This window comes from Petaurus breviceps, unplaced genomic scaffold (genome assembly GCF_028583685.1).
Source record: "Petaurus breviceps papuanus isolate PSGF00001 unplaced genomic scaffold, PetGlider_PUasm1.0 90750, whole genome shotgun sequence".
NCBI classification, from domain to species: Eukaryota; Metazoa; Chordata; class Mammalia; order Diprotodontia; family Petauridae; genus Petaurus; species Petaurus breviceps.
In genome coordinates this window covers 8,374,431-8,397,670 of record NW_027187335.1, presented here as the reverse complement: position 1 = coordinate 8,397,670, position 23,240 = coordinate 8,374,431, and the positions used below count along the sequence as shown (strand labels likewise).

Genomic DNA, 23,240 nt, shown 5'->3' with positions numbered 1-23,240 from the left:
ATTATAAATACCCAAATTAACTATAAAGGACATATGAAGAAAGATGTTATCTGCAACTATATAAAGAACTGATAAATGGAAGTGTGTATTGAATAATTTTACATATATACCTATTTGTGTCTAATGGTAGTCATCTCTAGGGCAGGGGAGAGGGAAGAAAAAAAGAAATTTACATGACAACTTTGTTGTATATTTGAAAGGAATAGCAAGCTGTGTGTACATAATTGATTTTAAATTTCATGTGCAATCATCTTTTTTATTGTACTATTATGGAAATCCTTTATTCCATAAATTAAAAGTAAATTTTAATAATGAAAAACAGCAACAACAAAAGAAATATAATAAAGACTCAGTCTATTTATGCTAAAAACAATGGCTTGAACCAGACTCATGCTCTAACAATTTGTTGATGTGATATAATTGTCTCCCAATGAACATCACTGAATTTCATATATATTGGAAGAAGGATCTTATAGTGAAATTAACAATATAGGAGGCTTTAAACACTCAGAGTTCTAATACTAACCCTTTCACAAACTCACTGTATGATCATGAGCAAGTCACTTAAGCTCTTTTTAAGTCTTGGTTTCCCTATCTGCAAAAATAGGGGAAAAAGATCTTTCCAGACTATTGCAAGGAAATTATTTTGTACCCTCAATCTACATTATTATTTCATTTAATCATTACTTCCTCACAGTATTTTTGCTAGCATCAAATGAGACATATAAGAAGACTGTGCTGAAGATATAACGCTTTGAGGGATAATAAAAGAGGGAATCAGGATCCAAAAAAGACATTGAAAGACTGGAGCACTAAGACAAATCTAAGGAGATGAAATTTAATAGGGATGAAGGGGTTTACTTGGAGGTCAAAGAATCAACTTTATAAGGTGGGTAAGCATAGCTAGATGCAAGTTAATTTGTAAAACAAAACAAAACAAAACCTGGGAGTTTTAGTGTTCTGGAAGGTCAAAATTGCAACATGGCAGTAAAAACATCTATTTTAAGCTCATTAAGAGAGGCATGACATATCAAACTTTTGGTTGAAATGTCATCTCAGTGTGACTGCCATGGTTAAATTGCCTCTGGAGGACTGTGAATTCAATACTGGGCAACACAATTTAAGACATACCCTGGTGAACTGGAGAGTCAAGAAAGTATATAAACCAGGATAGTAGAAGGATTTGAGATGATGGCAAGAGGAATTCAGTTGAAAGAACTAGGGTTACGTTTCCTGGAATAGTGGGTACAGGATTTGACCACTCACAGCCTCCTTTGCTTATTCATTATCTAAATAAAGCTTACTAACTAACTGCCTAGAGACAGTTAGGTGGTACAGTGGATAGAGCACTGGACTCGGAGTCAGGAAAATCTAAATTCAAAATCTATCTTATATACTTACTAGTTGTGTGACCCTGGGCAAGTCACTTGAACTTTCTCAATCTCAGTTTCCTAATCATTTATGAGATGGGGATAATAATAGTACTTACCTCATCATTCACTGAGAGAAACAAATGTACTAATATCCATAAAGTGCTTTGCAAACATTAAAGAGCTATACAAATTTGTTGTTATTTTTATTATTACAAGCTATGAATATACTTCACTTCCTGTACTCTGTCTTGGGTTCCCTGTACTTTTTTTCTTTTTACACTTTCCCATTCAGTAACCTAATAAGCTCCCATGCATTCAGTTGCTATTTCTAAGCCAAAAACTCAAATCTATTTATTGAGCCCTAATCTCTCTCATGAGCTGTAGTCCTTCATCACAAACTGCTTATTGGACATTTACAACTGGATATCCACCTGACATCTCAAACATAACACATCCAAAATAGAACTATGATGTTCCCTTTCCCAAATGCTCCCCTTTTACAAAGTTCCCTATTATTGGTGAAGGTGATATGACCCTTCCAATTAACCAGCTTCTCAAACCTGGTGCTTTTCTTGACTCCTCTATCAGTTTTCAATTCTATCTTATCATTTTTATGCCTGCACCAACTCTCAATTCATCTTCTCTACTCAGACAACTACCATCCTAGTTCAAGGTCTAATCACCTTCCAACTGGACTATTACAATAATTTTCCCTTTGATCTTCTGCTCTCATCTCCCCATATTCTAATCCATCCTCCACCCAACCATGAAAATTTCCTATGGTACAGTTCTGATCATATGACTCCACCACTCAATAAAACTCAAGACGTCAAGTAACCCCTTTGGTCCTTTTTAAGAATGAAGCATGAACAACAACAAACTCAAGCAGCTCCCAATAACTTCTAGAACCAAGTATAAATTTTCCTTTGCCAGCTAAATTTCTTCACAACTAGATTCCTAGCTAACATTCTAGTCTTCTTATATATTCTTATATATCTGCCTTCTATGGACTCCAGGATCCATCCATACTAACTTGCTCTTCCTCACACATTCCGTTTTCCATCTCCACATTTTTTCACTGTCTGTTCTTCAAATCTTTTTTTGTAGTTTATTTTTTTAGTTTACATCATTCATTTTCACAAGATTTTGAGTTACAAATTTTCTCCACATTTTTCCCTACCCACCACCCCAAAACAGCAATCCCACTGAATATCCCCTCCCCCAATATGCTCTCTCCTATATCTTCCCCTATCCCCCCTCTGACTTTCCAGTAGGGCATGGTGGATCTCTATGCCCCAGTGCCTGTATATATTATTTCCCAGTTACATGTAAAATAATAATAATAAATTATTTTTTAAACCTTTGAATTCCAGATTTTTTCCCTACCTCCCTCGTCACACACTCTTACTGGGAAGATAAGCAATTCAATATAGGTTGTACATGTGTAGCAATGCAAAACATTTCAATAGTGGATATATTGCGAAAGACTGACCACATTTCCCTCCATCCCATCCCACCCCCCTCTTGTTCTACTTTGATCCTGTCCCTTTTCAAAAGTGGGTGCTTCCAACTTCCCTCCCCCCCTAGCCTGCCCTCTCTTCCACCATCCCCACTCTCATCCCCGTTCCCCCTACTCTCCTGTAGGGTGAGACCCCCTTTTTAGTGTTTATGTCATTCCCTCACTAAGCCAAATTCACTGGGAATAAGGTTGACTCATTCCCTTTTGCCTTCCTGTTCTTCCCTTCCATTGTAACAGTTTTCCCTTGCCTCTTCTATATAATTTACCCCATTCTATCTCTCCCCATCTCCTCTCATTATATTCCTCTCTCACATCTTAAGTATCATCCTTTTAAGTATCATCGCTTCCTATTCAACTGGTCCTGTACCCTCTGTCTATGTATACCTGTACACATATATACACATACTCACATATGTACTCATATATGTATACATACACACACATTTCTATTCCCTTCATATATTCTAATGCTGAGAAAAGTGTCATAAGTTACAATTATCATTCTTCCATGTATGAATGTAAGTAGTTCAACTTTGATAAGTTCCTTATGATTTCTTTTCTCTGTTACCTTCTTATGCTTCTCTTGCTTGTATCTGAATGTCAAATTTTCTATTCAGCTCTGGTTTTTTCAACAAGAATGCTTGAAAGTCCTCCATTCCATTGAATGACCATATTTTCCCCTGAAACATGATACTCAGTTTTTCTGGGTAGGTGATTCCTGGTTTTAATGCAAGCTCCATTGACCTCCAGAATATCATATTCCAAGCCTCAATGGAGGTTCATCGATTCCTCAGTGTAGAAGCTGCCAGATCCTGTGTCATCCTGATTGTGTTTCCACAGTATTCAAATTATTTCTTCCTGGGGGTGGCTAGGCAGCACAGTGAATAGAGCACCTGTCCTAGAGTCAGGAGAACCTGGATTCGGATCTGGCCTCAGACACAACACAAAAACTAGCAGTGTGACCTTGGGCAAGTCACTTAACCCCAATTGCCCTCCAAAAAGCAAAAAAAATGTTTCTTCAGCACTGCTTGTAATATTTTCTCCTTGATATGGGAACTCCAGAACCTGGCTATAATATTCCTTGGAGTTTTCTTTTCGGAATCATTTTCAGGAGGTGATTGGTGGATTCTTTCCACCTCTATTTTTCCCTCTGGTTCTAAAACATCAGGGCAATTTTCCTTGAGAATTTCTTGGAGGATGATTTCTAGGTTCTTTTTTTGATCATGGCTTACAGGGAGTCCAGTAATTTTTATATTATCTCTCCTGGATCTATTTTCCAGGTCAGTCATTTTTTCAATGAGATATTTCACATTGCCTTATACTATTGTAATGGGAATGTAAATTTTAAAGATCTTCCCTGCCCCTAGGCTAAAGTGCACCTGGAGCCTGGGGTGGGAGGCTTGTTTTTCAGTAGATACTTCTTGATTGGCCAGTGAGTCAATAAGGTTGTTACATTCTGAGCCAGGAGAAGGCTATATAAGCCCTGATGTGTAGCTTTGTTTTGGAGCTCACTTTGAGAAGTGTTCTGTGATTTGATCTGGATTCAGAGAAGCCGTTGTTGAGAGCCCCCCCCCCCTCGGCTTTGAAATACCCAGATGTTGAAACCCAGATGTTGATTTGGTATGGAAGTAATGGTTGGACAGTTTTGGAAACCTGTCTACTTGATCTGTTTCTCTGTCTTGATAATTCTGTCTGTATACTCTGAAGTTTGGGGTGCTGACCTTTTCCCCCTGAACTAGGTGAATGATACATATTTGACTGATTAAAGTAAGCTTGTTAACCCATTTTGAGTTGCTTTCCTTTATCAAAGCAGATCTAAGAACCTGTGTTGGCAGACACCCTGGGAACACTGGGGTTCTTGCTGCTAAAACTGTTTTCATTTTTTTTGGATCTGTTTAATAGTATCTTGATTTCTCATAAAGTCACTAGCTTCCATTTGCTCCAATCTAATTCTGAAGGAATGATTCTCTTCAGTGAGCTTTTGAGATCCTTTTTCCATCTGGCAAATTTGGCTTTTTAAGGCATTCTTCTCCTCATTGGCTTTTCGAGCCTCTTTTGCCATTTGAGTTAGTCTATTTTTTAAGGTGTTATTTTCTTCAGTCAGGTTGCTGACTCTCATTTTATAATTTTCTTTCATCATTCTTATTTCTCTTCCCATTTTTTTCTCCACTTCTCTTATTTGGTTTTTAAAATTCTTCTTAAACTCTTCTAAAGCCTATAAGCAGCTTACTCTTTTCTTGGAAGCTTCTGGTGCAGGTGTTCTGACTTTGCTCTCTTCCTCCTGTTCCATGCCCCAATCCTTTATGTCCCCAAAAAAGGAGTCCAAAGTCAGATTACTTTGCTTGCCATGCTTCCCTCATTTGCTCATGTTGCCACTCAATTACTTGACTTTTGAGCTTTTGGCCAAGGTAGAACTCTGCTACCAGAGGGAGGAGCTTTGTACCAATCACTGGGGTTTTCTCAGCCACTGGAGCTATTAGTTGGGTGCCTTCTCTGAAGCCTCCCCACACTCTGGCAAACTGGTCACACACCCCAGGAACTCTACCCTAGACCTCAATCTAGATACAAGCAGGTTAAAGCAAGAGCAATTACCCCTCAGACTGTTCACTCGGTCCCCCTACATGTATGCCAGGAGCTCTGAAGCAGCCATGTGGAGGTGGCTGCATGGCCACAAAGCCTCGCTGCTTCTTGCTCCTGGGGCAAAGGCCATGCCAGCACACCTGAATTCCCAGGTTCCAAAGTCTATACTACACTGACCTCTCACTTTGTCCTTAGCATCTGTGGGTTGATAATTCTTCAAACCACCACAGCTGCTGGTAATCTTTAGTCCCTCCAGCCAGTGTCTGGTTGTGGCCACCCTGAGGCTAAAACCTCTGGCTCACAGGGGATTCGGCTTGGCTCCCAGAGTGCTGAGCTGGCTGCTTCCTGCTGGCCTGCCAGGCTGTCCTCAAATGGATGTTAGCTTCTCTGTGTCATTTTGTGGGTTCTGAGAGCTCCAAAGTTTATTCAGAGTCACCTTTTAAATGAATTGGAGGAGGTGGAAGCATGAGCCCTGTGGAAGTCCTGTTTCTACTCTGCCATCTTGACTCTGCCCCTGTTCTCCAAATCTAAAATTTACACCTTCCTCACTTCTGCTTTATGATCCCTCTTTTCCTTCAATACTCAAGTCCATATGAAACTTTTCCTGATTTCCCACAATTGCTAATGCACTCTTACCCAAAACTGCCTTGTATTGTGTGTGTGCCTGTGTGTGTGTGCCTGTGTGCGCCAATGTGTGTGTGTGTATGTGTGTGTATGTGTGGTCATATATGCAGTCTCCTCCATTAGAATGTAAGCTCCTGGAGGTTAGGACTATTTCACTTTTAGCATTGTACCCCTAGCACTTAGAATGTTCTTGGCACATAGCAAGCACTTATAATTGCTGCATATGTGTCTCCAAGTATTTAAAGTACTGTCACATGGAAGAGGTTCAAGAACTGTTTTTGGCCCCAGAGACCAGAACTAGAAGTGATGGGGCAGAGAGTGCTGTGAAGAGTCAAACTTAAAATCGATGTAAGGAATACCTCTCTAACAAGTGGAGCAGTTACAAAGTAGAATGACTGCCTGAGGAAGATCTGCAAGCCAAGGGTAGATAATTTCCCCATTTGTTGAGGGGTATTATAGAGGAAATTTTTGGTCAGGTATAGATCAGACTCTCAGATAGCCTCTGAGATCTTTTTCAACCCTGAGTTTCTATGAAAATGTAAAAATGCTAAAAAAAAAAAAAAGCCTAGGAAATGATGCACAAAAACAACATTATTGACTGCATTATGAAAAAAAAAATGTAATACTGAAGCCATTATTTTTCTCACTATTGAACTAGATTCTAATTCTACTCTTAATAATTGCTGAGTTTGAGTTAAACTTGTATCTGGTACACTGAGAGAGTAGACCAAACAAACCCATAGATTAGTTACCCACACTCTTGCTTTCCCTACCTGAACATTTAATCTAATGCAAATGGAAATCACAGAGACTACACTGTGGTAAAACAACTTTGGAATATTTTGTAATATTTCCAGCATCTGCTTCATGTCATACAGTGCATCTATTCTTTGGTACACAATTAATCTTCATGTCATAAAAGCATATATGGATGACTCATTTCTCCCAGCCTTCAAGCAATGTTAAAGAGATTATTATCTCAAGTGTAAAACTGAAGGTACTGGTATTTCCTTCACATGTAATCTGTCTTAAAGATTATGGCAAATGATGACCACTACTGATATGATCTGAATTGTCACTGTCTTTAAACTAGGACTCAGAATATTTGGAAATATCTAATATTTTTTTTTCTTTCAATGGTCTTTGCAGTTTACTTATAAAAAATGTTTCCTTAGAGTAGTCTTAACTCCAGGGCTGGTGCTCTATTTACTGCACCACCTAGCTGCCCCCACTGCACTACCTAGTTGCTCCAAGAGTAGTATTTTGAGTGAAAACATTTTCAAGTGAGCAAAAGAAGCCTTTTGAAGGCAGAGACTGTTCTCAGTTTTGCCTTTCTCTCCCAGGAACTTGGCACAAAGACATTTAGTAAATGTCTGTTGATTGACTGTCTGGTTGATCAGAGTAGTCATGGTTACACAGTTAGTGAATGTCAGTGCTTAGACCTGAACTCTTATTTTTTAATGCAAGTCTTCTTTCTACTGCTCCATGATTTCTCTTAATAAGAATAAACTTTCCAAAGTGAGAGGGGCGGAAGAGTTAAACCTTCACTGTTTTAATAATAATAAAAAAGAATTAACAGAATTCTTTTTTTAAGTGGTCATCAACATGTTTATAAAAATAGATCCAAATTTCTTTTTTTCATCTCTCTCTCTCACTCACACACACACACTCACATACACACATACACATACATTGCAATAAATCAGGAATTATCTCTTCCTGTCTGCCTCCATTAGATTTCTACATATGTGTGTGTAACCCTTGTTATATATGCAAAAGAAAACTGTAATTTCAAGACAGTCAGCATGGATATAAAATTCCACAAATGGTGCTTTAAAATTTTGTGCTTTAATTAAAATAATTTCTCCAAGTACATTTAAAGGACCAATATATATATTCTTAAATTCATCTAAGGATTGTACACACTATGTCATTTCATGTTATTCTACCCTAAGCTGACCTATCCCATCATTTCTGGATTTGAACTTCTATTACCATCAAACCAATTTCCATATCATGCTCACACCTTTCCTCCTTTTCCTCTCTATTCACAACAACTATAAACATACCTTCTTATGTGTACCTCTATGCCTCTGCCGAGGCTGCTCTGGGAAATCTTTCTCTCACTTCTCTCTCCTCACTTCTGACAATATGATATGATGACTAGATCTATGATTTCATTGGAGTAGGGAAATCCCAGGTGAAGAAACTCACTCTACTAATGCAGTTATATACCTTCTCTGAAACTTAATGTCTTAGAGAATCACTTAGGACATGATACAGTATGCAAATATCTACTGTAATTATCCTTCAGTCCCAGCTCAAATCCCACCTTCTTCATAAAGTTACTGACTGCTCCATTTCACTTTGATTTCTCCCTTCTCTGATATATGATAACAGGTGCTCTTAATTTGGGGTTCATGGACCCCCTAAGAAGGTCAATGGATAGATTATGAGATCTGTGGACTTAAATTGGAAAAATAACAACAATAACAACCAAATTTTCATTTTTACTAACCTCCAAATAAAAATTAACATGTCAAAATCATTTTTAAAAAATGATTTTAAGAAGGGATTTACCAGACTGCCAAAGGAGTTCATTATACAAATAGGTTAAGAATACCTGTTCAATAGCATAATATATTCTTTCTTATCTAGTTCTCTAGTATTTTGTGCATATGCATTTTGTCTCTTGAACCCAATCCTATCTCTGCCTAGTCTGTAAAGTCTCCAAGAACAGAGATGACACTCCCCATTTCTTTTATATTCTCCATAGTATTAGGCATTGAGTATATTCTGAATGTACAGATTACAGAAAATGGTGGTATCCAGTTCCCTGACATTATCAATGACAACCTACAATGACTAAATTGCTAATCACTCAAAATCAGTGGGATTTTTCTTCATATTAACCCCTCTCTCTCTCTTTCTGCCTCCTTACCTCCCTCGTTCCCTCCTTCTCCCTTTCCCTCTTTAACATTTTGCATCAATGAAGAGCAATTGCTTCAATGATGTCAAATCTTACCCACAATGGTGAAACTCAATTCAATGCACCACCACCATCACCACCTCCACCACCACCACCACCACCACAGCTAGCATTGATATAACATTCTAAGGTTTGTAAAGAGTTTTATATTTTATCTCATTTGATTTTCCCAAGAACCCCATATATGCTATTAATAACCCCATCTTATACATGAAGAAAAGATCACTGAACTGAAGTTAAAGACCTAAGTTCAAATTATTTTTTTTCCTATATGTGACTTTAGGCAGATCAGTGAACCTCCCTGTCTTAGTGCCCTCACCTGTAAAATGAGGCATTTGGATCAAACAGACTATGAGTACCTTTGAAGAGACACATCTGTGACCCTATCTACATTATGTCATATTTGAGGTACTTTATTAGAATACTAATAGCACAGTATATAGCTAAAGAGTGATAGATACATTCCATCATCTGAATGTTTCTTTTCTCCATGATATTCAGATGATTGATTGAATTTTCTACTTCCTATCCAGATGTTTGTTATCAATCATCTAGACACAATGATAATGGCACTGACTAGTACTGCTCACAGACACTCACTAGAGCCATATGCCACCTAGTTCTATTAAGAGAAAATTTGATCTTGCTTGACTAAGTGGATTAACTCAGACCTGGGGGGGGGGTTGGATAATCAGTATTTGTGTTCAACAGGGCAAAATATTCTGCCATTGCTGATTGAATTATGGTATCATGAAAGTATTTTTAGGGGCAGCTAGGTGGCACAGTAAATAGAGCACTGGCTCTGGAGTCAGGAAGACCTAAATTCAAATCTAGCCTCAGACACTGAACCTTACTAGCTGTGTGACCTTGGGCAAGTCACTTAACCCCAAATGCCCTGCTTCCCCCCTCCAAAAATGCAAAAAACCCCCAAGTGTCTTTGGTTTAGAGCTAAAAGACCTCAGGCCATCTAGTCCAATGTCCTCATTCTACAGATGAAGAAAGTAAAGCTAAGGGAAAGAAGATGGCTTTTCCAAAGTCATACATGGTATTAAGTAGAGGAGCCAAGAATTTAACCACGATGCTCTAGCTCTAAATCCAAGGCTCTCTCTATTGTACCACGCTGCCTCCCATACTTCTATTTTTTAATAGAACCTCCCGATATGGGGCAATTACGTGATACAGTGGATAGAATGCAGGCCTGAAGTCAGAAAGACTCATCTTCCTGAGTTCAAATCCAGCTTCAGACACTTACTAGATCTGTGACCCTGGGCAAGTCACTTAACCCCATTTGGTTCAGTCTCCTCATCTGTAAAATGACCTGGAGAAAGAAATGGCTAAGCACTCTGGTATCTTTGCCAAGAAAACCCCAAATGGGGTCATGAAGTCAGACACACAAGTGAAACGACTGAACAATTACAACAACCTGGTATGGTAAGAGTTCAGTTCCCCCTGCAGAACACAAGCAGACTTCAGATGCAGAGTTGTAGACAACAGAACAATAACATCCACTTTATATCACTATTCCTACTGAATGAAGAAAGAGATCTCATTAACATCCCTGTATAGTAGAAAGGAATACTGACTTTAGAATAATAAAGCCTGGCATTTAATACTGGCTCTGCCTCTTCCTAGCTGTGTGATTGGGTAAGTCACTCCAAAGTGTAAAGTAGTAGTATTAGCAGTAGTGGTGATAAGAGAAGCAGCAACATGGTTATCCTTTCTATGTTAGGGGCCTTGGGGTATAGCACCCCCACAATCTGAAAAAAAGTCTGTGCAAAAGATTTTGGCCCTCCTTTCATACCAAATAAGTCTGAATTCTTTTTTCCTTTGATGGGATGTTTACAGTATAGGAAGTGTTTTTGATTTTGTTTTAAGTATTTGGTCAGCAGCAATATCATATAATACTATTCATATATTTTATGCATTTCTGAATTTCTGTACTTTGTCTGTGTCATCTGTTTACCTTTGTGTATCAACTGCAGTTTCCACAAAACTCCCCCAAAATTCCTGTTCAACTTTTTATGCCAACTCAAGATACATTGAAACTGTGATGGGGAAAATCTTGAGTGGAAGAAATAACTGTAATAGCAGTAGACCACATTCTTCACAATGTTGTGAGGAAAGCGCTTTATTAGTATAAAAGCTATATTAGTATATAGCTTTATTAGCTATTTAATTGAGCTCTGAACACTGAGTAAAACTTTTATTTGAATAAAAGCCAAAAATACCTCCTCCCTTCAAATCCACACTCCCACACATCAAAGACATATAAACAAACATCCTTTATTTGTACTCAATGGAAAAACTTCCTAGAGTGACTCTATCTCAGTTCTGACACTTACTAGCTGTGTGACCTTGGGCAAGTTCTTTAACCTCTTAAAGTGTCAATTTCCTTATCTATAAAATAGAGATAATAACACTTGCACTGCCACTCTCACAGGGTTGCTTTTAGAAAAGTACTTTGGGGAATATCTAATTAATATAGAAACTTGAAGTGTCACAGAAGATCCCAGTTCACCAACATATTATCTATCGAAGAACACTAAAAGGCACTACATAGTATAATGATCAAGAAACCCAAACAAGGATATTATTATGCTTCTTCAACCACTCCAGAACTACAGAAAAAGGCATCTGGAATGGATGTCATTTGAGAAAATGGCCATACTAGGGATTCTGTTGCAAGACCAGGTAAAGAAGTGGGGTATCTGTCAATGCCTTAGCCAGATTTGTTCCTGCGGCACCTGAAGTCTCCATCACTTTGTTCTTTGGGGGAAGGATGCCCACAGGGAGGGACCAGAAATCTGTAGCATTCTCTTCTGATTCAGCTGAATCAGCCTGATTCAGCACCATCAACCAGCAGAGTTATGTCCAGGATGCTCTGAGGGGAATGGGAGTACAAGGCAATCTGATCTGAGATACTCCACAGGGCCTTGAATATGGCAGCATTCTGACCAGAGGCCATCTAGGTGACCTATCGATCACAGTTTTCTGACTTAAGATGCTCCAGAGGGACCTGAATACTCTGACCAAAGGTAATCCTGATGGCCACAAATGTGCCAGTACTGTAAATACAGACAGACTTGTGGAGGTGGAAGTTAATGGCAAAAGCTCAGGAGATTGTGATCAAAGCCAAACAGGGCTTACTACCCAGTCCAACAATTTGAGAGGAGACAAAGTCTTTTCCTAGGACAAAGTCTCAAATTTTAAACTGAGGTCAAAGATAAAAGTGAACTAAAGAATGTAGGACCCTACAAAAATATTAGTGGTCAAGAGAAGCCCAAGAGGCAAACTCAACTAAAAGCAGAGCATCTGAGATAAAAACAAACCAAAAAAACCCAAATATTTTACCATAGGACTACAGCAGTACCTTAAATATATGAAGTGTGGTCATCTAGGTGGTGCAGTGAATAGAGCACTGATCCTAGAGTCAGGAGGACCCGAGTTCAAATCCGGCCTCAGACACAACATTTACTAGCCATGTGACCTTAACCTCAATTGCCCTGCCTTCTTCCCTCCAAAACAACAGCAACGAAAAAGATTTGAAGTGGATTTTTAAAAAATGAAATAAGGGAAATAAAACCTCTGAGAGAAAGGACTGGAAGGAGAAAAAAACTATTTAGAAAAGAAAGTGAAAATTTTTACACCAACAATTAGAATGGATAAAATTCTCAAAGATTCTATGTGATGAAAAGAAATAAGAACAAAATCAACTTTTTAATAGAGGAAAACAAGGCAGTATTCAGATGAAGAAATCAAAGCTATCTGTGATCATATGAAAAATGCTCAAAATCACTATTGATCAGAGAAATGCGAATTAAAACAACTCTGAGGTAGCAAGTTGTAATCCATCAGATTGGCTAATAGGATGTAAACATGAAATAATAAATGTTGGAGGGGATGTGGAAAAAATTGGGACACTAATGTGCTATTGGCGGAGCTGGAAACTGATCCAACCATTCTGGAGAGTGATTCAGTACTATGTCCAAAGGGCTATAAAACTGTGTATACCCTTTAACGCCTGGGTCTATATCTCAAAGAGATTAGAAGCAGGGGCGGGGGTGGGGAACAGGACCTATTCATACAAAAGTATTTATAGCAGCTCTTTTTGTGGTGGCAACGAACTGGAAATTGAGGGCATGTCCATCAATTGGGGTATGGCTGAACAAGTTGTGGTATATGATTATAATGGAATATTACCATGCTATAAGAAGTGATAAGCAGGCAAATTTCAGAAAAACCTGAAAGACTTATGTGAACTGATACAAAGTGAAGTGAGCAGAACCAGGAGAATATTGTATATAATAAAAGCAACATTGTATAATGATCAACTGTGAATGACTTAGCTATTTATTATCAGCAATACAATGATCCAAGACAACTCTAAAAGACTCATGATGCTATCTACCTCCAGAGAAAGAACTGATAGAGTCTTAAAGCATATCAAAGCATGCTATTTTTCACTTTCTGTATCTGTTTCATGGTTTTCCCCCTTTGGGACTGTGTCTTTTTTTAGAACATGACTAATATAGTAATACATTTTACATGATTGAACATATATATCATATTGCTTGCTATCTCAGGGAGGGGGGTGGTCAGAGTGGGAAAAAGAAAATTTGGAACTCAAAAAAATATTTTAAAATGAATGCTAAGAATTGTCCTTATGCTAAGAATTGTCCTTATGCGTAATTACGGAAAAATAAAAAATATATATGTGTGTAGTAAACATATACATATATGCACACACACACACACACACACACACACACACACATATATATATATATATATATATATATATATATACACTCATATATAAAATAGAGGAAAGCATAAGGTTAATTTACTATGAAAAACAACTGACCTAGAAAACAGGTCCAGGAGAGAAAATTCAATGATCACTGAATTCCCTGAAAGTTTCGACTCCCCCCATTCCCCAAATGAACAACATATTTCAAGAAATCAGAAAGAAAAAAAAATGACCAGATCTATTAAAGCAAGAGGGCAAGGCAAAAAAAAAATATGATCCCATTAGTCATCTACTGAATGAAACCCCCAAATAAAAACTACAAAAATTGTCAAAGTTAAATTCCAAAGGAAATAAATGTCAAAGGAAAAAATATACACAATCAATCAGAAATAAAACATTTAAGCACCAAGGAACCACAGTAAGGATTACAAAAGACTTAGCAGAAAATATTTCAGAGTAGAGAAAGTATTGGAACATGACTTCCGGGAAAAAAAGAGGTTATAACCAAGAATAATTTACTCTACAAGATGGAAAGAATCCTACATGAACATAAGGTAGATAAAATATATATGCTAGACTTGTGATTTCATCAACATTGGAGGCTAATGGTGAGGAAATCCCCTGTACCAAGGCAAGTCAGCACATTTTCTGCAGCTTTTCATCTTAGGGAGTTACCTATATTACTGAGACCATAAGTGATTTTCCCAGTTACATGACCAGTATGTGTCAGACACAGGACTTGAACCTTTAATGGGATAAAGGTCTTTCAAACATTCCTGATGAAAATATTAGTGCTAAGCAGAAACTTTGAAATATAAACAGAGTCAAGAGAAACAGAAAGGAAATTATATTTGAGCAGTTGGAAAGGGGAGAAATGATTTTTTAAAAAGTATTTATATTCTAATAGTGGAAGAAGAGACATATCCCTTCAGAACACTAGTATCTTCAAAAATCAGAGATGGAGTTAAACATGACAAATGAAGGACTCAGAGATTTTTGTGGTTCTTCTGGTTTTATGGTTTTGAGAGAAGGGAAAGGAAAGACACTAAGGAAGGAACAAGGGAAAAGGGGCAAAAACTTTCTATTTATCATAATTCGGGTGAATAGCAAGAAGAGTACATGAACAATGAAGAAAGGTCATGGGGGATGGGCATCACGGGGAGTTCACGATGAAAGAAGACTGAATACAGACAAATAAGCACATACATAGGCGCACACACTCACATATACATATATAAACAAGGACTTTGGGGGGGGTAGAAATACATTCAATCCACTAGAGTGAAAGGAAGATAAAGAGGGAAGAGATAGAGGCTTAATGAAGAGTGCAGAGTGGTGGAGCAACAAGTCAAAGAAAGTCGAACTTCAGATGGTGGATCATACGTGTGAAAATCTAAGGGAAAGAAAAAGTAAGAAGCAGTAATCAGGGTCTGGGAGAAGTGAGCATGTATGTTGAAGGGGAAGAAGATTACTTCAATTACAGATCACTTCTGCAGATCATATCCCTCTTTTAAGACCATCTTCTTTGTAAAGAGTCAGTGAAGAAGAAAAACATAAAATTAATAATCTTAACCACAAATGTTAATGACTTCACCAATTAAATGGATGAGGGTAGCAAAATGAAGCAGAAAGAATCATGTAATATGTTGTTTATAAAGTAACATACTTGAAACAAAAATTCACATGGGGTAATGTGGCTAAAGCATAATTTATTATGCTTCAGGCAAATTTCAAATTTAGAAGTAACAATGGTTAAAAAAGATGCATCATTAAAAGAGATAAACCAGGAAACTACATTATGCTTAAAGTCACCATAGAAAATGAAATATTATCAATACTTAACATATATGTACTATTAGCACAGAATCTGAGTACTTAAAAGAAATTTTATTCAACTGTGAGTGATAGCTAGCAAAACAATTAATAAATGGAGTTTGTATGATCCTCAAACTAAAAGATAAGGAAGAAAAAAGTTAAGAACCCAATAGGTGTTTTTTTTTAAGCAATCAGGGTTAAGTAACTTGCTCAAGGTTACACAGCCAGGTGTTTCTGGGTGGGTGCTAAGTGTCTGAGCCTGGGATTCGATCTCCAGGTCATCCCGACACTAGAGTCTGTGCTCTTACTCGCTGTGCCAATAGGTGTTTTTAAAAACCTAGATATAATAGCTATCTGGTGATAAGAATAGAAAACAATATGCATATTTATGAATTGCGCATGAAATTACTAGAAAAACTAAATTAGGACATAAAAGCTTTAAATAAATGTAAAATAAAAACCTCTGAAATATTAAACATATTCCTTAGCAAATACAAGTATGACCATAAAAGAGCCTTTGAAGAAAGGATTCAGTTTTAAAATTTAGAAGACTAAATAACTGAATACTAAATTTATTGATCAAAGAACACTAAGGAATTGACTGATCAAAGAACGAAATCATAGAAGCAGCATTCTATTCCATCCAAGGAAGTGGCAATGAAAAAAGATACCAAAGTTTATGGTATCCAGGCAATGAAATCCTTGGAGAAAAAAAAATTTATATCTCTAAACACTTTCAAAAACAAAAGAGAAAAGAATAGATCAATGAACTGGGCATGCAACTGAAGAAAACTGGAAAAACAAGTTATAATATCCCAATTAAACACAAAATTAGAAATTGTGAAAATCAAAGAGATTAACAAAGTCAAAACCAAAAGCTCCCACTGAATTGGAATTAACAAAAACAATTAGATATTTTAAAAATCTCATAGAAATAGATAAACCACTAGCTAATCTGATTCAAAAGAGAAAAAAAATGAAATTGCCAATATTAAAAATGAAAAGAATTGATGAAACAAAAATGAATAAATAAAGGAAGTTTTGGAAATTATTTTCTTGATTATATGCCAACAAAATTGATAACTTTTAAATGGAGTGGGTGAATATTAATAAGAATATAAAATATTCAAAATAACAGAAAAAGTAGAGAATGTAAATAACCTAATTAGAAAAAAGAAATTAATTCATAAATGAATTTCCAAAATGAGGGAGAGCAGCATTTACCAGTAAATTCTATCAAACATTCAGAGAAAAAATTAATTTCTGTGGTGTTATAAAAACAAAAAAAGAAAGGTTGTTTTCAGATTCCTCCAATATAAATGTTGTTTTGATACCAAAACCAGAAAATTTCAAAGCAGAGAAAGAAAACTATTGATCAATATCCCTAATGATTATGGGCAGAAAATATTGAGTGAGTTATTAGCAAATAGGCTACAGCAATATATTTTTAAATTATGCAATATGACTATGTTGGATTTATACTGAGCATGCAGGATTTTTTCATCATTAGGGATATTATAGATACAGGATGAAAGGTTAATGTTAAAAATAATAAAAACCATATGACTACGATACATGCAGAAAAAAACTTTTGACCAAATGTAATGCATATATGTGTACATATACACACATACACACACACACAAACTGTCCCTTAATATGGTGAATTGTACCTATGTAAAACCAGTAGCTAGCTTTATCTGTGATAGTTAAATGCTAGAAGTCTTTCCAATAAGAGCAGGGGTAAAGCAAGTATGTACATTATCACCACTCTTATTTGAAAACACTTCTAAAAATTCTAGCTATAACAATAAGAAAAGAAAAATAAATTGAGGAGGGAAAGTATACACAAAGAAGAAATAAAATTATTAGTTTTGCAGGTGATACAATTGTCTACTTAAGAAATTAGTTTATTCAATGACTTCAGCAAAATATCAGGATTTATAATAGACCTACATCAATCATCATTCTTTTGTATGTTACCAAGAATCTACAGCCAGAAAAGATAGCAAAATTGCATTCAAATCAGCTACAGAATAATTAAAATATTTGGAAATTTACCAACTAAAACATTCATATAGAAATTACATGAATATAGCTATAAATACTCTTTATGAAGGAAACAAAATTACTTGGAGATATATTAATTGCTCATGATTGGGCTATGACAATATGATCATATCAATGTTACCTAAATTAATTTACTTTGCAGTGTCTACCACTTAAGCTACCAAAGGGTCACTTTTGTAGAGTTCAAATAAAAAGCACAACAAAATTAATCTAGAGGAAAAATGAATAAAAATCACAAGTGAAATAAAGAGGAAAAAAAGTGGGAGACTGAGAGCCTAGCAACACTAGATATTAAATATCCAATAATCATCAGAACCATTTATTTGGTATTTCTTATAAAATAGAAAAGTTGACTACTGGAATAGATTATGTACACAACTCCAAGAAGTGAACAAATGTAGTAACATAGTGTTTGATACATCCAAAAATCCTAGCTACTGTGGTAATGGCTTACTGCTTGATTAAAAAAAATACTGGGAAAACTAGCAATCAGTCTGTCATAAATTAGGCTTCAACATATTAATATGTTATACTGTTGCCTACAACAAGCTCTACATGGGATATGAATGCTCAGATTAAAAAAAAATAGAGAAACAAGAAGGAGGTCACAACTAGATAATAAAAGAGTTAACCAAATAAGGGGTAGAGATTATCACAGAAAATAAAATGGACAATTTTGATTACATAAACTTGAAAAGTCTTTTGTATAAACAAAACCAATGTAGTTAGATTTAGAAGGGAAATGGTTGACTAAAGGAATAAATCTCTGCAGCAAGTTTCTCTTGTTAAGGTCTGATATATTAGATATAAGTGAACTAATTCAAATATATAAGAATAAGAGCTATACTTCAATAGATAAATGATAAGGAAACAAACATTTGTGATAAGAAGAAAAGTCAGCTACTGACAACAACATGAAAAAATGATCCAAATTACTACTAAGAGAAATGTAAGTTAGAACAACTCTCTGATTTCACCACATGCCTATCAGATTGGGAAATGTGACCAAAAAAAAGGCAATTGTCATAGGTGATGTGGGTGGACAGGCACATGAATGTTTGAGTTGTGGATTAATAAGGCCATTCTAGAAAGGAATTTGGAACTATATTCAAAAAAATCACTAAACTATGAATATCTTTTGACCTAGTAAATATTACTACTAGTAATATGTCTGAAAAAATAGAATAGTAAAGGATCTATATGTACAAAAATATTTATTGTAGTATTTTTTTTTTGTCGTAACAAAGAACTGGAAACAAAGGTGGTACCTATCAATTGGGGAATAGCTGACTAAATTGTGTTATGTGAATAATAATTGAATAATATGATAGGGATAGATTCAGGGAAAACTTCAAAGATTTTTATGAAATGATGTAGTGAAGTGAGTAGAAGTCGGAAGGGGAAAAATTTCTATAATGACTACAACATTCTACAAAAAAAAAAGAAGTCTGGAAAGACTTAAGAATTCTGATCAATGCAATGACCAATCATCACTCCAGATACTGAGGCATGATACCCTCCCTCCTAACTGAGAAGTGATGGACTAAAGGTTCAGAAAGACCTAGGTTTTTAGACATGATCAATTCATGATTTTGTTTTGCTTGACTTTTCTTATTATTTACAAAGAGGTTTGAGTTATTTTTATTTTTTTTAATTAGGGGAGTAGAATTAAAAAGATACTAATGATAGTGATGTGCCTGCCCCCAAATGGGAAAAAAAAAAAAGAGTATCTTTTGTAATACTGAAAAAAGTATAGAAGAGAATTGAAGGGAGATAGAAACATGAAAGACAACTTTGGAACTTTGTTGAATTTATTGTATCCTTTTTTTAATGGTTCTTAATAGAAATTTAGAGTTTCATCTAATTTTATCTTTTTTTCTTTCTACAAATATTCATATTCATTGGTGTCAAATTCATAATAACAAAAAATTTCAGTGCTTTCAAAAATTAAAAGCACCATATCAACATATATGTTTGAACTAATTATAATAATCATAGAATTATAAATGTAGAGCTAGAAGATTTTCCAAAGCTTTCTTGTACAATCCCCCATTTTACAGAAGCTAGGTGGCACAGTGGATAGAGTGCCTCAGGAAGACTTGAGCTCAAATCTGATCTCAAATACCTACTAACTCTGTGACCCTGGGCAAGTCACTGAACCCTGTTCGCCTCAGTTTCCTCATCTGTAAAATGAACTGGAGAAGAAAATGGTAAACCACTCCAGTATCTTTGCCAAGAGAACCCCAAATGGGGTCATCAAGAGTAGGATAGGACTGAATGACAATAACAACAAACACTAAGACCCAGGGAGATTAAATGATTTCCCTAAATTAAAATCACATAGGTAGTAAGGGTCAGAAACAGAACTTGAAACAAGGTACTTTGATTACATTGCTGATGCTATTTCCCACTAATCATATCTTTTAAAAAATTGAATAATTTCCTTCCAAATGAGGTTGAATTTTCATCTTACATATAGTGAGGGTATGATACATAATGGACAAGTGGTTTAGTCTGAGTTAAATGTGCTGTCTTCTATGACCAGAAGGCCTTTTCCCACAGCCAGAGGATCCCAAATGCTACTTGATCTGTTACTGTTTTAGAGGAAGGAATGAAACTCCAGCCAGCACGGAGGAAAAAGCCCTCTTCTCCTTTCTTTGCCCTCACAAATCCTGTCTGTCTCGAATTTTCAGCTGCATGTGCTTTTATTTCATCGTGGATTCAGAAGCACTCCCACTCCCTAGCCCTCCCTCTTCCTGCTCTGCAGGGGAGTCATTAAGTGACTGAAACTGATGACATCTGGATCATAGGCAAGCTAGTGGCTAAAGCCAGCCAGGGCTTTTGGTCCCCTTAGCTAATGTTTTCTTTTTTCTTTTATTTTTGTCACAAGCAGATTATTGTGCATCCCTGGAACACACCAGCCCAAGGTCTGTTTGGAGCAGTCACTTCAAAGGGCTCCACAGAGGGGGAAAAAAAGCATTCTGTGTGCTTTGTTTCCTGAGATTTAGAACAAAAAACAAACAATGGTCCTGGTTCTTGCCTTTCTTTGTGTCCCCAGCAGTTAGTACAGTGCCTGGTATACAGTAAGTGCTTAATAAATGCTTGTTGACTAGACTAAAAACAAAGATTACCCTCCTGAAACTAAATTAATGATCCTTTTCCTCTGGTCTCAATCTCCAACTAAGGTTTTCTTTTTTATCATGTTTACAATGCAGAATTATGCTTCCTTTCCCTGGTCTGGTATTTCTCGATAATATAGCAAACCATGCCAATGCATCAATTATTGATGTACAGTGACCCAATAAACCAACACAGCACATTAGGTTCACTGCTTGCCTGGCAGCTTACTAACACTGAGGGGAAAGAAAGAAAGGAGAGAAAGAAGGGGGAAAAATCAGCAAGATTTTCCTTGCTCCCCAGTTGATACTGTGTTCCCTTTAGTGAATCCCTATCTATGCTAAGTAAATTAAAACTGCAAATCATGGAAAACCCGAGATGGGAAAGACCCACCAGTCCCTCCCTGAGTCACATTTCTTTAGACTTGGTCCCCATGTACTACTTCTGCCCTCCCCCTCCTTTCCCAACTTCCCCAGCAATATCCCAAAGCTGTCACATGGGAAGGAAAGGGAGGAGTCAGAACACCCCAAAGTGTGGCAATTGTGAATCATAATTACAGTGCCCTCCTGAATGCTGACATAAAAAGATGTAATTGGATAAGCTGCTAGGCTGAGGCAAAGAGGCAGGAGAGGCAAATGCCTTAGCCATTTAAAAATAATGGGTCTTTAAAGTAGGTGTGTATAATACATAAATGTGCAAGGCATAATGCTACATCTTTGTCTAAACAGCTTCATAAAGGGCAAATTAATTCAGGACCTAACTAGGCATTTGGAACCATAACCTAGTTTTCCATATTAAGCTAATAGCTAGCAATTTTGCTTACACTTTTATTCCCTCATAATACATCAATGATGATTATTTAGTGAATATGTGTGAAAGGCCATGTGCTCAATACTTCTATTTCTTTTGAAAACACTTCTTATCCTTCTATGTCAATGCTTTAATTGTTGGCATACCTAGCACAATATAGCTTTAACCATACGCTATTAATACTATATACTATTTCCAAACTTTTAGGTTGACTTATGTGAACATGCACAGAAAGAGATATCCCTCCCCCCACCCCCAGCAGGTAGTTATGCATGATCACCACAAGAAATGTATGTTATGTGTTTACATATGGGGGAATTCCAAAAGGTGATTCCCAAACAAGATGAGGTACCAAAGGTCTGAATGAATGTTAACTCATCAAAAGTCTTAACAGGAACTGGACTTTGTACTTGCCAGAACCTGAAAATTATTTATGAGGAAGAGGAGGAAGGAAGAGGGTTTGTGGTGGTCTTAGACATCTTTAGTAACTTTACTGAAATATTTTGGAAAGAGGAGAGTTGAAAAGTAAAATTTGGGGAGAGATATAAAAAGATTGGCTAAGTGATATATATGTATATTTTTATGTGTGTATATATTTATACCCACATATGTGAGCATTTACGTATATTATATACATATATGTATATGTGATCATTCATGGAGAGACTGACTTATAGAGCAAGCTCTTGTTCCCTTACTATTCACCCAGATGCAGCAAGAGGAAATACAGAGGGCATCTAGGGAAGTGAAAGAATATGAGTAAAAAAATCCCATCACCTTATTTCAACAAAAGCAAACTCCTGGGTCAGATTGTCAATGGAAAATAGGAGTGACAGCATGGGGTGAGGGGGCCCTTCTCTCCTCTACTCCTTTCCTATTAGCAGGAAGAGAATACTGTAGAAAGGGGTTTGAGAGTTAGTGTTTTATTTCATCAGGTCTAGCATTAGCTCAAGCTCCCTAGGACAGGATTAGGTGGGAGGAGCAGTATTATCCAAGCTTCCAGATGTGCCTGGTTAGAGGGGCCACGGGTTATTTCTCCTCAGGCCACTGGGGAAGTTGGCTCCATTCCCATTCTTGCATGGGAACGGTGACCAAGGACACAATTGTAAATGAAAACTACCAGCACATAACTAGGTGGGCATTGGGTAGAGAGAAGCAGCAGCTATTGGGGGGGGCGGGGGAGTACCATTAAGTTCTACAGTATTTCAGGGGCAGGTTCTTCCTCTCAGCCACCCGAGCAACATTTCATTAACCAGATCACTGCTGGATAATCCTCTACCCTCCCATCCCTCCACCCACAATACCCCTACTTTTTTTTTTTTTTTTTACGCTACCTATTCCCTTCTATTACCACAGCTCCGGACAGCTCCACTTGCCTGAGATATGAGACATAAGGTCAGGACAATCGGAGCTACAGGGGAGCAGCTATTGGGAATCCTGGAAAGCCACAGTGGTTGTTTTGTGGGCAAGGAGGGGTGGAGGTTTAGGTAAAATCCTTAGACAAGAACGCGCTAGTTCCTGCCTGCTCTCTGTATATGTGGCAGAAACACACACACACACACACACACACACACACACACACACACACACACA

The 23,240-nt window shown here is 36.8% G+C and overlaps 1 protein-coding gene across 2 annotated transcripts in view; it reads right to left on the bottom strand.

Moving 5' to 3' along the window:
- Nucleotides 1-23,240, bottom strand: part of CA10 (carbonic anhydrase 10) — a 740,048-nt gene that overhangs the window by 713,804 nt on the left and 3,004 nt on the right. The window lies entirely within an intron of this gene.